The following is a 14,720-nucleotide window of genomic DNA, read 5'->3' as shown; positions in this document are numbered from 1 at the left end:
ATCAAACAGTCCCAAAAATTTCTTTTAATTAAACTAATAAAAAACTTAAGTTAAAAAAAGTGAAAATTTCTAAGCAAAAAAAAAAAATTTTGATTTTTTTATTATGTTTTAAAATAATCTGAAAATACTACAGTATAGAAAAATAACATTCTAAGGCTTAATACACAGGAGAGCATAGTAGTTAAAGAACATTGGTTTAGAATCAGAATGTCCTGGACAAGTTGCTTGAACTATCTGTGCCTCTGTTTCCTTATCTATAGATTGGGATATAATGACAATACCTACTTCACAAAATTGTCAGGGGAAAATAATATAATGTATGTAAAATGTTTATTTAACATAGTGCCTGACATATAGTAACTAACTATTCAGAATTGTAGCTATTATTAGTATAATTATTATTGTTACCACAAGATGGAATAGAGTATCTTTAACTCTAGCCATGGAGTTCTTAGCCAGTTTTAGCAGAAATGATTATGGCCCAACATGAACCACAGGTGCTCAGAACTTGGAGTAAGGAATCACCTGAGGAAGCCTGCTTCCTAAGCATAGTCAGACGTCAGTGTTCTGACTTTGTTAAGTGACAGTCTCAGGCTTGCACTATTTGTTCACCAATGCATGTGCTTAGGCATAAATATTTCTGGTTTTCCTTCCCAACTCATGATAGGCTTACAGGTCTCCGTCCTCTTTAGTTAGATGTAGCCATGTGTCTTGCATTGACCAGTGAAGTGAAAGCAGAAGTGATGTTTGTCACCTCTAGGAGGAAGCTTATAATGGCCAGAATGTGAGCGCATTCCTTGGCAATTGACAGTGGTGAAAACACAGGAAGAGTGGCTGAGCTCTTAAGCCTGGGTCTTAGAATAAAGACACACAGAGATGGTCTATCCACTGACCTGCAATGGACACATAGTGAGAGTGAAAAATGAGTTTTTCTGTCTTAAAAGATTTGGGGGTTGTTTGTTTCCACAGTATAACCTTAGCCTATCCTGACTAATAGGCTCTGGTTATCCCTTCAAACTCTAGAGAAAAAAATATTATTGGTAACAATACATAAAATATGTAGCAATTTGGAGTTAGTCATTTTTTAAAAAAATTTTTTAATTTAATTTTACTTATTTTATACATCAGATTCTTATTAGTCATCAATTTTATACACGTCAGTGTATACATGTCAATCCCAATCGCCCAATTCATCACACCCCCACCCCCACCCCCCCACCACTTTCCCCCCTTGGTATCCGTATGTTTGTTCTCTACATCTGTGTCTCAATTTCTGCCCTGCAAACCGGTTCATCTGTACCATTTTTCTAGGTTCCACATACATGTGTTAATACACGATATTTGTTTTTCTCTTTCTGACTTACTTCACAATGTATGACAGTCTCTAGATCCATCCACATCTCAACAAATGACTCAATTTCGTTCCTTTTTATGGCTGAGTAATATTCCATTGTATATATGTACCACCTCTTCTTTATCCATTCGTCTGTCAATGGGCATTTAGGTTGCTTCCAGGACCTGGCTATTGTAAATAGTGCTGCAATGAACAATGGGGTGCATGTGTCTTTTTGAATTACGGTTTTCTCTGGGTATATGCCCAGTAGTGGGATTGCTGGGTCATATGGTCATTCTATTTTTAGTTTTTTAAGGAACCTCCATATTGTTCTCCATAGTGGCTGTATCAATTTACATTCCCATCAACAGTGTAAGAGGGTTCCCTTTTCTCCACACCCTCTCCAGCATTTGTTGTTTGTAGATTTTCTGATGATGCCCATTCTAACTGGTGTGAGGTGATACCTCATAGTAGTTTTGATTTGCATTTCTCTAATAATTAGTGATGTTGAGCAGCTTTTCATGTGCTTCTTGGCCATCTGTATGTCTTCTTGGGAGAAATGTCTATTTAGGTCTTCTGCCCATTTTTGGATTGGGTTGTTTGTTTTTTTTAATATTGAGCTGCATGAGCTGTTTATATATTTTAGAGATTAATCCTTTGTCCGTTGATTTGTTTGCAAATATTTTCTCCCATTCTGAGGGTTGTCTTTTCGTCTTGCTTATGGTTTCCTTTGCTGTGTAAAAGCTTTGAAGTTTCATTAGGTCCCATTTGTTTATTTTTGTTTTTATTTCCATTACTCTAGGAGGTCTAGAGTAGGTCTCTAATCCATTTTGAGTTTATTTTTGTGTATGGTGTTAGGGAGTATTCTAATTTCATTCTTTTACATTTAGCTGTCCAGTTTTCCCAGCACCACTTATTGAAGAGACTGTCTTTTCTCCATTGTATATCCTTGCCTCCTTTGTCATAGATTAGTTAACCATAGGTGCATGGGATATCTCTGGGCTTTCTATCTTGTTCCATTGATCTATGTTTCTGTTTTTGTGCCAGTACCATATTGTCTTGATTACTGTAGCTTTGTAGTATAGTCTGAAGTCAGGGAGTCTGATTCCTCCAGCTCTGTTTTTTTCCCTCAAGACTGCTTTGGCTATTCAGGGTCTTTTGTGTCTCCATACAAATTTTAAGATTTTTTGTTCTAGTTCTGTAAAAAATGCCATTGGTAATTTGATAGGGATTGCATTGAATCTGTAGATTGCTTTGGGTAGTATAATCACTTTCACAATATTGATTCTTCCAATCTAAAAACATGGTATATCTCTCCATCTGTTGGTATTATCTTTAATTTCTTTCATCAGTGTCTTATAGTTTTCTGCATAGGTCTTTTGTCTCCCTAGGTAGGTTTATTCCTAGGTATTTTATTCTTTTTGTTGCATTGGTAAATGGGAGTGTTTCCTTAATTTCCCTTTCAGATTTTTCATCATTGGTGTATAGGAATGCAAGAGATTTCTGTGCATTAATTTTGTATCCTGCAACTTTACCAAATTCATTGATTAGCTCTAGTAGTTTTCTGGTGGCATCTTTAGGATTCTCTATGTACTGTATCATGTCATCTGCAAACAGTGACAGTTTTACTTCTTCTTTTCCAATTTTTATTCCTTTTATTTCTTTTTCTTCTCTGATTGCCATGGCTAGGACCTCCAAAACTATGTTGAATGATAGTGGTGAGAGTGGACATCCTTGTCTCATTCCTGATCTTAGAGGAAATGCTTTCAGTTTTTCACCATTGAGAATGATGTTTGTTGTGGGTTTGTCATATATGGCCTTTATTATGTTGAGGTAGGTTCCCTCTATGCCCACTTTCTGGAGAGTTTTTATCATAAATGGGTGTTGAATTTTGTCAACAGCTTTTTCTGCATCTATTGAGATGATCATATGGTTTTTATCCTTCAGTTTGTTAATATGTTGTATCACATTGATTGATTTGCATACATTGAAGAATCCTTGCATCCCTGGGATAAATCCCACTTGATTGTGGTGTATGATCCTTTTAATGTGTTGTTGGATTCTGTTTGCTAATATTTTGTTGAGGATTTTTGCATCTATATTCATCAGTGATATTGGTCTGTAATTTTCTTTTTTTGTAGTATCTTTGGTTTTGGTGTCAGGGTGATGGTGGCCTCATAGAATGAGTTTGGGAGTGTTCCTTCCTCTGCAATTTTTTGGAAGAGTTTGAGAAGGATAGGTTTTAGCTCTTCTCTAAATGTTTGATAGAATTCACCTGTGAAGCCATCTGGTCATGGACTTTTGTTTGTTGGAAGATTTTTAATCGCAGTCTCAATTTCATTACTTGTGATTGGTCTGTTCCTATTTTCTATTTCTTCCTGGTTCAGTCTTGGAAGGTTATACCTTTCTAAGAATTTGTCCATTTCTCCCAGGTTGTCCATTTTATTGGCATACAGTTGCTTGTAGTAGTCTCTTAAGATGCTTTGTATTTCTGCAGTGTCTGTTGTAACTTCTCCTTTTTCATTTCTAATTTTATTGATTTGAGTCCTCTCCCTCTTTTTTTTGATGAGTCTGGCTAATGGTTTTTCAATTTTGTTTATCTTCTCAAAGAACCAGCTTTTAGTTTTATTGATCTTTGCTATTGTTTTCTTTGTTTCTATTTCATTTATTTCTTCTTTGATCTTTATGATTTCTTTCCTTCTGCTAACTTTGGGTTTTGTTTGTTCTTCTTTCTGTAGTTCCTTTAGGTGTAAGGTTAGATTGTTTATTTGAGATTTTTCTTGTTTCTTGAGGTAGGCTTGTATACCAGTTTCCTCTTAGAACTGCTTTTGCTGCATCGCATAGGTTTTGGATCATCCTGTTTTCATTGTCATTTGTCTCTAGGTATTTTTTGTTTTCCTCTTTGATTTCTTCAGTGATCTCTTGGTTGTTTAGTAACATATTGTTTAGCCTCCATGTGTTTGTGTTTTTTATTATTTTTTCCCTGTAATTGATTTCTAATCTCATAGCGTTGTGGTCAGAAAAGATGCTTGATATGATTTCAATTTTCTTAAATTTACTAAGGCTTGATTTGTGACCCAAGATGTGATCTATTCTGGAGAATGTTCCATGCGCACTTGAGAAGAAAGTGTAATCTGCTGTTTTTGGATGGAATGTCCTATATGAATTAAATCTATCTGGTCTATAGTGTCATTTAAAGCTTCTGTTTCCTTATTTATTTTCATTTTGGATGATTGGTCCGTTGGTGTAAGTGAGGTGTTAAAGTCCCCCACTATTATTGTGTTACTGTCAATTTCCTGTTTTATAGGTGTTAGCCGTTGCCATACATATTGAGGTGCTCCTATGTTGGGTGCATGTATATTTATAATTGTTATATCTTCTTCTTGGATTGATCCCTTGATCATTATGTAGTGTCCTTCCTTGTCTCTTGTCACATTCTTTATTTTAAAGTCTATTTTATCTGATATAAGTATAGCTACTCCAGCTTTCTTTCGATTTCCATTTGCATGGAATATCTTTTTCCATCCCCTCACTTTCAGTCTGTATGTGTCCCTAGGTCTGAAGTGGGTCTCTTGTAGACAGCATATACATGGGTCTTGTTTTTGTATCCATTCAGGAAGCCTGTGTCTTTTGGTTGGAGCATTAAATCCATTCACGTTTAAGGTAATTATTGATATGCATGTTCCTATGACCATTTTCTTAATTGTTTTGGGTTTGTTTTTGTAGGTCCTTTTCGTCTCTTGTGTTTCCCACTTAGAGAAGTTCCTTTAGCATTTGTTGTAGAGCTGGTTTGGTGGTGCTGAATTCTCTTAGCTTTTGCTTGTCTGTAAAGCTTTTGATTTCTCCATTGAATCTGAATGAGATCCTTGCCAGGTAGAGTAATCTTGGTTGTAGGTTCTTCCCTTTCATCACTTTAAGCATATCATGCCACTTCCTTCTGGCTTGTAGAGTTTCTGCTGAGAAATCAGCTGTTAACCTTATGGGAGTTCCCTTGTATATTATTTGTTGTTTTTCCCTTGCTGCTTTCAACAATTTTTCTTTGTCTTTTTTTTTTTTTTTTTATGGCTGTGTTGGGTCTTCGTCTCTGTGCGAGGGCTTTCTCTAGTTGTGGCAAGCGGGGGCCACTCTTCATCGCGGTGCGCGGGCCTCTCACTATCACGGCCTCTCTTGTTGCGGAGCACAGGCTCCAGACGCACAGGCTCAGTAATTGTGGCTCACGGGCCCAGTTGCTCCGCGGCATGTGGGATCCTCCCAGACCAGGGCTCGAACCCATGTCCCCTGCATTGGCAGGCAGATTCTCAACCACTGCGCCACCAGGGAAGCCCTCTTTGTCTTTAATTTTTGCCAGTTAGTTACTATGTGTCTCGATGTGTTTCTCCTTGGGTTTATCCTGTATGGGACTCTCTGTGCTTCCTGGACTTGGGTGGCTACTTCCCACGTTAGGGAAGTTTTCGATTATAATCTCTTCAAATATTTTCTCTGGTCCTTTCTCTCTCCCTTCTCCTTCTGGGACCCCTATAATGCAGATGTTGTTGCGTTTAATGTTGTTCCAGAGGTCTCTTAGTCTGTCTTCATTTCTTTTCATTCTTTTTTCTTTGTTCTGTTCCACAGCAGTGAATTCCACCATTCTGTCTTCCAGGTTACTTATCCGTTCTTCTGCCTCAGTTATTCTGCTATTGATTCCTTCTAGTGTAGTTTTCATTGCAGTTATTGTATTGTTCATCTCTGTTTGTTTGTTCTTTAATTCTTCTAGGTCTTTGTTTAACATTTCTTGCATCTTCTCAATCTTTGCCTCCATTCTTTTTCCGAGGTCCTGGATCATCTTCACTATCATTATTCTGAATTCTTTTTCTGGAAGGTTGCCTATCTCCACTTCATTTAGTTGTTTTCCTGGGGTTTTATCTTGTTCCTTCATCTGGTACATAGCCCTCTGCCTTTTCATCTTGTCTATCTTTCTGTGAATGTGGTTTTTGTTCCACAGGCTGCAGTATTGTAGTTCTTCTTGCTTCTACTGTCTGCCCTCGTCCCTGCTAGTGTTGGAGGGTCTCCTGCAGAGGCGGAGGGTGGCTGTGTCTGTCTCACCGTGAGGACAGGGACACTGGCAGCAGAAGTTCTGGGAAGTACTCCTTGGCATGAGCCCTCCCAGAGTCCTGGAGATAGTCATTTTTAATGAATTTTGTATGTGTGTGTGTCTGCTTATAATATGTTGTACCATAAGTAAACATCAGGGTACTAAGCATTTTAATTTATATAGATTTATATAAAATTTTTCATTTAAATTTCTTTTAAAATCGGGTTTATTTCCGTTTCATACAAAGGAAAATCAATATACCAAAATTACCAACATCTATTTTTTTTGGAGAGAGCTACCCATGATGCCCAAGTCAGGGCTCTCAGTTCTAGGCCTGATGTGATCATTGGATCATGTTCCCTCTCACTAAAAGCTCATCCAGAATGGTGCCTTGTGACACAAAGGATCTTCTGAGAGAAGATGAGGGACTAAGCCATGCCCATGACCTTTGTCTCCAGTATGAAAATAGTCTTCCCTAAGTCCTGTTACAATGTTCAGTTATAAACAGTGGTGCTTAGTACGTAGAGGGTCTTAAATAATACGTATTGATAAATAGATGGAAGTAGTCCACAGTTCTTCCCAATGTCTGGACTCTTTCATGTTTGTTTTTTAAAAATAAATCTCTTTATTTTAGATCTTAGTTTAAAAACATCTCGGCATTAAGACTTACATTTACCCTAGAATCAAGTTATATTGTTACGATCAGGCAGTGTTAAGGAAAAGAAAATGCATTTCTAATTAAAAAAAAGGACTTACATTTATTCTTTTAAAACACTTTACATGTGATCACCCATGTATGCACCGATGTAGGCTATTTTATTTGATAAGTTTTACTGCTGATTTTATTTCACCTGATAATTTCATTTGGGTCCCTAAAACTACCTTATGAACTACCTCAATTATTTAAATTAGAAACAGATTAATTTTCTCCAGTGTACAAACTCAAATTAATTTCATTATTAACCCGAGTTTTAAATTGATTAATCTTGGAGTGTTTAAGGAACCAAGTGGGGTTTTTTCATCCTTAAGGAGATGGGCATATTGATTTGATGACTCTCTCGCCGTCACACCAGTTGTGCTACGAAGAGCAAGACATTTGCAAGAAAACTTTGGATAGATTTTATAAACCAGCCAGAAACCTGTGTGTCTGGGGCTTCTGGGGGAACAATCTGTGAGTCATTTTAAAAACAAACACACTCATAATCACAGTGCATGGTGTTACCATGGTAATTAGGCCTGTGGAGTTGGGTTGCTTATGTTCTTGTAAAGGGAAGAGGGGGAGAGAAACTGAGAATTCAGAGCGTTGACTATCGGCTTCAATTTGACTATCACAAGAGAGAGTGTAGGGTTTCTTGAGAACGTACTGGCACAATTGTCCTGAGAGGGAAGTGAAGAAACTCTGGCATCCTCCCTTTGTTACTGAATATAAGTTAGCCGTTTTAGTGTTGGGTGTTGTGATTCACAGGGGAGAAAAGGGCCATTTGGCATTCTCTCAGGAAGAAGGGGGGAAAATTGGTCCTTTATCTGCTGTATAATTACATATAAGTCTCTCAGATCTACCCGGTAAGTGTCTGGTGTGCAGGTGCACAGGGCTTTAGTGAGCCTCTAAAAGGTGCCAAAATGACACTGGCATAATATTATTACAGATTTAAATGCTCCTCAGTGCATTATTCTAATACAGTTAGAGACGGGTTTTAGTGAGGCCATTGTTTCAGATCTGATCCCCAAGTAGACCAGGTCTCTTTTCTCTATTTTATGGAGTAGATATGACTCCTTTATCTTGGACAGTCATCTTATAATATAGGCCCCTGGGTCACAGAGGAGACCAAGGAGGTTATGTGAGCTCTGCCAAATCTTTCATCACTCCAGGGGAAAGTAAAATCAACATGCGTGCTTTTTTTTTCCCCCATTTATTTTTATTTTTTAAATTTATTTTATTTATTTTATTATTTTTTAAAATTAATTAATTTATTTATTTTTGAGTGTGTTGGGTCTTCGTTTCTGTGAGAGGGCTTTCTCTAGTTGTGGCGAGCGGGGGCCACTCTTCATCGCGGTGCGCAGGCCTCTCACTATCGCGGCCTCTCCTGTTGCGGAGCACAGGCTGCAGACGCTCAGGTTCAGCAGCTGTGGCTCATGGGCTTAGTTGCTCCGCGGCATGTGGGATCCTCCCAGACCAGGGCTCGAACCCGTGTCCCCTGCATTGGCAGGCAGAGTCCCAACCACTGTGCCACCAGGGAAGCACTCCCCCTTTTATTTATTTATTTTTTGGCTGCGTTAGGTCTCTGTTGCTGCGCACGGGCTTTCTCTAGTTGCGGTGAACCGGGGCTACTCTTCATTGCTGTGCGCAGGCCTCTCACTGCGGTGGCTTCTCTTGTGGTGGAGCACAGGCTTCAGTAGTTGTGGTGCGTGGGCTCAGCAGTTGTGGCTCGTGGGCTCTAGAGCACAGGCTCAGTAGCGTACGGGCTACTGTGGCATAGTGGTGTAGTGGCATACGGGCTTAGTTGCTCCACAGCATGTGGGATCTTCCTGGACCAGGGCTCAAACCTGTGTCCCCTGCATTGGCAGGCAGATTCTTAACCACTGCGCCACCAGGGAAATCCCAACATACATGCTTTTTTGATGGACAGTCAACAAAGTGGGATTACTGAGGAGTGATTCATTATGATTCTGTACGGAGAACAAACAACACCCTTAAATTAAAGGTATGAGTTAGTTCACCTACAAAACTGGTTTTTAAGAATGATTTAAGATTTACTTTAAGAAGCCTAGGTATCCTCTTAAATGGATAAGTATAATACATTGACTAGAGGTTTTTTTAGAGTATTCCTCATGCAGATTTTATTCCTACAACTCTTCCTTATTAAAACTATTTTTCAAAAGCCTTGAAATAAAGTGCCGTGGAGTTTGATTAAAGGGTCATGCAAATGCAGGGAGTTTGTGTGTGATTTTGCCCTGGCATATGGTGTAAAAACTATTCCTCAAAACTGTGGGTTTCATTTTTCCTCTCATATGTGGGAAGAAGGCACATGTTACCCAAACTTCATTCTATGCTGTCTTAATTTTTTAAAGATTAGTAAACAATGCTTAACTTAAACTTTTTTTCTGATGGTGAAAGTAATTCATGGTGATCATTGAAAATTTGGAAAATACTTAAAGTGTAAAAAAAAAATTAAGACTGACCCCTTCCATTAATTAGGTTTTTGGTTGAACCACATATAACAGAGACCTGATTTCACAGTGGCTTACAGAAGTTAGAAGTTATTTCTCTCTCACATAACAATCCAGAGGTGTGTGGTCCAGGGCTGGTAAGGTAACTCTCCTCCACAAGATCATCCAGGTATCCAGCCTCCTTCTATCATACTGTTACATCATTCCAAGCATATTTTCCTTGCTTTATGGTCTAAAGTGGCTTCCTACCATAAGGACCTCACTATAACCAGTAGGAAGGGAGGAAGTTGGAAAGGGGAGGGCATGACCCAGAAGTTGCACCCATCACTGCTGCAACAATCCCCTTGAACTTTGTCACATGGCCACACACCTAGCAACAAGGGAGGCTGAGAAAAGCAGTTATTCTTGACATGTATGTGCCTAGCTTAGATTCTATCACAAGCATGGAAGAAGAGGAAAGCAGATACTGGGGCATATCTAGCAATTTCTGGTACTTCCATTTTCTATACAAAAGGGATAATACACTGTTAACATTTTGACATACCGTCTTCCAATCTTTTTTCTAGAAAAATATGTAGCAGAAAGATATGTATAATATTTACTAGAAAATATTGTATGTGATATATTAGAATATTAAATATGAAAAATATGAAAATGTATTAGAAAAATGCATATATATAATATATAGATATTAGAAAATTAGCTGAGGTCATACTCTATATATAATTTTGTATTCTCTTTTTGCATAACTTTATTCCGTGTGTATTTTTCCTCATCATTTAAATTTTTTGTATTTATTGTTTCCAAGTTCCATCATGTGGAATTTTTCTGTTTTACTTAATAGGTTATGTTATTAATATTTAGGCTATTTCTAACGCCTTGGTAATACTTCTTTGTCTATACTTTGCATTTTTTGGATCAAGTCAAGGAGTGACATCACCAAGACAATGGGTGAGAACATATTTGGGATCTTGATAAATATTGCCCAACTGCTTTCCAGAGAGATTGTGTTGATTTATGCTCTCCCAAGAATGTATGAGAGTGCTGGACTCAGAGCTCCCGTCAAGGCTTATTTTGCAAGTCCCACTAATCATTGTTATCCCTAGGGTTTATTCTCTGAAAATAGGTTGTTTTCTGCCCTTGGCTTGTTTTTGTTTCCTTTGCTGTCATTAATCATGAGATAATGGTTTTCTAATAATGTTGGCTCATTTAAAAACATATGGTCCCTTATAGTCATCTGGGAATATAATCAGTTGGGCTGAGATTTTAGCACACGTGCCAGTCTTAAGCAATGGGAGATCTCTAGAGACGCTGATGTTCATTTGGTCTCAGGGCCCAACGTGAATTTGATTTCCACTCTCAGTCATAATACTCTAGATGCTAAGTAACTCTTAGTTCTGAGACACAGCGAAATATGAATGGTAAAGCATTCCCTGAGGCTTAGGCAGTTCCCTTTGAGCTGGCTGCCGGATATCTTTTCAGAAGTAAAGACAGGAACTTTCTTAGATATGAACCACACTCTGCACTAGGCAGAATTAGGCCAACTCTGTTCAGCATACTCAAAGGTCATTAGTGGCTAAGGGTATAGGTGTTTCTACTTCTAAACAGCCTTCAGCTTTGGATGCTAACGATGTTTTTTAACCATTAACTTGTCCAATCTACCCTCTTAAAGGGTTAGATATACACGAATGGAGCCCCACCTCTGTCCCTAACACCTGGAGAAAGAGTGTATCTGGCACTTTGGTCCTGCTGGGAGCTAATCAAGTTAGGTCAGGAGGAAAGCTTGTTCTTATTCATCTCACCGGTACACAGCCTCTGTCACCAAGAACTGTGCTTGCCCTCGGTTCCCAAGCCGACTTGATATTTTCATGTTTTCTTGCAGGTTAGGGAAGGTCACAAAGAAAGGGACTCCTATTTTCACAAATATGTTTCTTCAAAGAAAAAGAGTTAAAAAATGTTTGTTTTTTGGCTCAGAAAGGTAAACCTGTGAGCCCCTCTGCCCTTTGAGCTATTCAGCCATCACCACCAAACCCTATTTACAGAAACATTTATTTGCTTGTTCAGCTTTTATGTATCATGTTATTTCTCCTTTTTTTTTTTTTTTAAAAAAAACCAATACATTCTCCTCTCTGCTTTCTCAACAGCCAGATCTGCCAGTGAGCCTCAGGCTTTGGGAACTGAAGAGGTAAGAATTCTGAAATATTTTCTTCTAGGATCTTAAATCTAATCAGAACTTTAAGAGTTAAAGAAAAATCTTAAGCCTAGAGATGAAAGCATTTAACATGTGATGTTGATCAAAAAGAAACATTCATAGTCTTTAGCAATATTGACATGACTTTAGGATTTAAAGGAAAAAAAAATGGCTCTCCTTAATGATAGTTAAAAATCAGATTTCTCAGATTTCACCCATTTTCTTCTAAAAACCTGAGTTTGGAAGTCTTTGAGGTCACTGCCTTAACAAAATGTGTCTCTATGGCACCGAACATGATTAATTGGTGGCAGCCATTGAGGACAGTGAAAGACAGATGTCAGAGTAGATTAGACCAGAGAAGTGTAAACCCTGTTCTTAACAGATTGGTTGTAGACATTATAAGGGCTTTTTCAGCAGCAACAACAGTCACAATAAAAGGTCAATTTAATACTGGTGGGGTTTCTTCTTGAAGAAACAGACTTGGCTTTTGAAACTGAGTAAAGCCATTTGAATCTAGCTGTAGACTTGAAAGGTCACCATATTGCTGAGACAGGTGATAATGTGTTTTCTCTCCCCAACCAAGATGCAGTTTCCTTTAGTCCTGACATGGACTTCCCCCCATTTTATTTTACTTTATTTAATTTATTTATTTATTTATTTTTTGGCTGCGTTGAGTCTTCATTGCTGCGCATGAGTTTTCTCTAGTTGCGGCGAGCGGGGGATACTCTTCGTTGTGGTGTGCGGGCTTCTCATTGTGGTGGCTTCTCTTGTTGTGGAGCACGGGCTCTAGGCACGTGGGCTTCAGTAGTTGTGGCACGAGGGTTCAGTAGTTGTGGTTCCCGGGTTCTAGAGCTCAGGCTCAGTGATTGTGGCGCATGGGCTTAGTTGCTCCACGGTGTGTGGGATCTTCCCAGACCAGGGCTCGAACCCATGTCCCCTGCATTGGCAGGTGGATTCTTAACCACTGCACCACCAGGGAAGTCCTTCCCCCCATTTAAAAATTAACTTCATTCTGATAAATTTCAAGCATATAGCAAATAGAGAGGATAATATAATGAACTTCCATATCCCTATCACTCAAGTTTAACAATTATAACTCAGACCAGTATTGTTTCATTTATACCTCCACCCCTTCTCTTCTTTTCCCATTGGAGCGTTGGATTATATGATGATGGCTTGAATTTGGCTGTTGGATTTTTAATTATTTATACAACTATTTAGTGGCTACAGCAAAATGCAAATAAAAAATAAAACCTGCTTTTAACCTAACTTACTTTGCAGAAGCTAGCCATTTAACCATGTACTCATTCAGCCAATATTTAGTATTTACTAGTATCAAAACCTTCTTAGGAGAAAAAGTAGAGAACAACTAATGGAAGGGAGACCAGTAGACGTCTTGGATTTGCAAATGATGGGCTGGATATGGGAGAACTGATGAAATTGCTGATTGAAGATGAAGGAGAGGAGGATATTTAGAAAAACTCCCCAATTTCTCTTTTGGGAAATTCAGTGGGTGACGATAACTGGGCTACAGATACAGGAAGAGAGGAACAGATTCAAATCTGTGGAGTGGCCACATCCAGACGGATATGCCCAATAGACTGCGCATGGATGGTACAGAGCAGTGATTCTCAGTCCTGGGTGCACATCAGAATCTCCAGGGAAGTGTTTGAAAGCACTCATATGTAAACCCTACCCAGACCACTTGAGTCAGAATCCCTTGGGGAGGGGTCTGAACATCTGTAGTTTATAAGAGCTCCCCAGGTGATTACAATGTGTAGTCACGATTGAGAATCTCTGGTCTAGAGCTTAGTAGAAGGAAGGCCTGTGGGGGTGTGTGCTTTTAATGCCATGTATAGCTTTTGCGACCCCATCGTGAGGTTCTTTTGGAGTTAAGTACTTAATATCTTTCAGGTGAGGGCTAAGCCATCCCTACACTCTACCAAATATTATTAATAATGAAGGCTTTTAAAATAAGTTTTTCATGTTCTCTGTCTGATGTTGGTGTTGATTTCTTTCATACTAATCACTGTACTTAAATGTTTCAAATCAATCCAAGCAGAGTTTCTCAGTGCGGGTTGCTGACACGTTGAACGGGGCAATTCTTCCTTGTATTCTTTGGTATCCCTGTCCTTGGCTCACAAAAGGCCAGTGGCATCTTCCAGCCATCATGGTATTCAGAGTGCCCTAAGGAGACATTGAGAACTACTGTGTCGTTACACACCTTTAAAGAGGTTATTTGTCATTTTACTCTTACCTACAAGCATTTTTGCTTCATGCAAAATTACTGGTTTCAGTTATGCAAAGTAGTTCCTTATGTAAGTGGTCTCTGTGCTAAAAAACTAAAGAAAGAAACTAAACAAAATAGACATGTAAAAGGAAATATTGTTTTGCACTGTTGGAGGAATTTTGAGCATATTTGTTCTAGTACCAAATCTATTTATGTCTGTACAGAGAAGCAAATTAAACACTAGGCAAGAAATGGTCAAATATTGAGATTTAAAGCAAAATACTGCTAAGGCATTATGCAAATTGAACAGCAGTGATGAAGGATGTATTCGTTTCTTGTTTGCTGCTGTAACAAATTGTAACAAACTTGGTGGATTAAAACAAATCCACCAAATACAGATATGTTATCTTAGAGTTCTGCAAGTTAGGTTCTGTAGAGATCTCACTGGTCTAAAGGCAAAGTATTGACAGAGCTGTGTTCCTTTCTGGAGGCTCTAGGGAAGAATTCTAGAGTTCCCTTTCCTCCATTTTCAAAGCCGACAGCCTTGCATCTCCGTATGTCTTTCCACCATATTCGTTCCTCTGAACTGAGCCAGGAAATGTTCTTTGACTTTAAGGAGCCATGTGATAAGATTTGGCACACCTAGATAATACAAGATACTCTCCCCATCCCAAGGTCCTTAATTTAATCATATCTTCAAAGTCCCTTTTTCCACATAAGTTTGTAT

General features: G+C 38.6%; 2 protein-coding genes and 1 long non-coding RNA gene across 4 annotated transcripts in view; 1 reads left to right on the top strand and 2 right to left on the bottom strand.

The window, feature by feature from the left end:
• The window catches only part of LOC309655611 (uncharacterized protein), a gene marked incomplete at its 3' end in the record, with an annotated part of 398,594 nt that overhangs the window by 185,920 nt on the left and 197,954 nt on the right, over window positions 1–14,720 (bottom strand). The window lies entirely within an intron of this gene.
• Window positions 1–14,720, top strand: part of GNG2 (G protein subunit gamma 2) — a 130,096-nt gene that overhangs the window by 9,366 nt on the left and 106,010 nt on the right. The window contains exon 2 of one of the 2 annotated variants that reach the window (XM_082448426.1): window positions 11,717–11,757. The exons of the other annotated variant lie outside the window; for it this stretch is intronic. The gene's annotated coding sequence lies outside the window, so the exon portion shown is untranslated. The remainder of the gene's footprint in view (window positions 1–11,716; window positions 11,758–14,720) is intronic. 2 annotated transcript variants of the gene reach the window in all.
• The window catches only part of LOC309654458, a 595,613-nt gene that overhangs the window by 526,043 nt on the left and 54,850 nt on the right, over window positions 1–14,720 (bottom strand). The gene's annotated exons all lie outside the window — the stretch shown is intronic.

The sequence above is a fragment of the Balaenoptera physalus genome (assembly GCF_965194825.1).
Source record: "Balaenoptera physalus genome assembly, chromosome: 2".
Taxonomy (NCBI): Eukaryota; Metazoa; Chordata; class Mammalia; order Artiodactyla; family Balaenopteridae; genus Balaenoptera; species Balaenoptera physalus.
The sequence above is the reverse complement of the archived record's forward strand: the minus strand, read 5'-3'. Positions and strand labels throughout refer to the sequence as shown.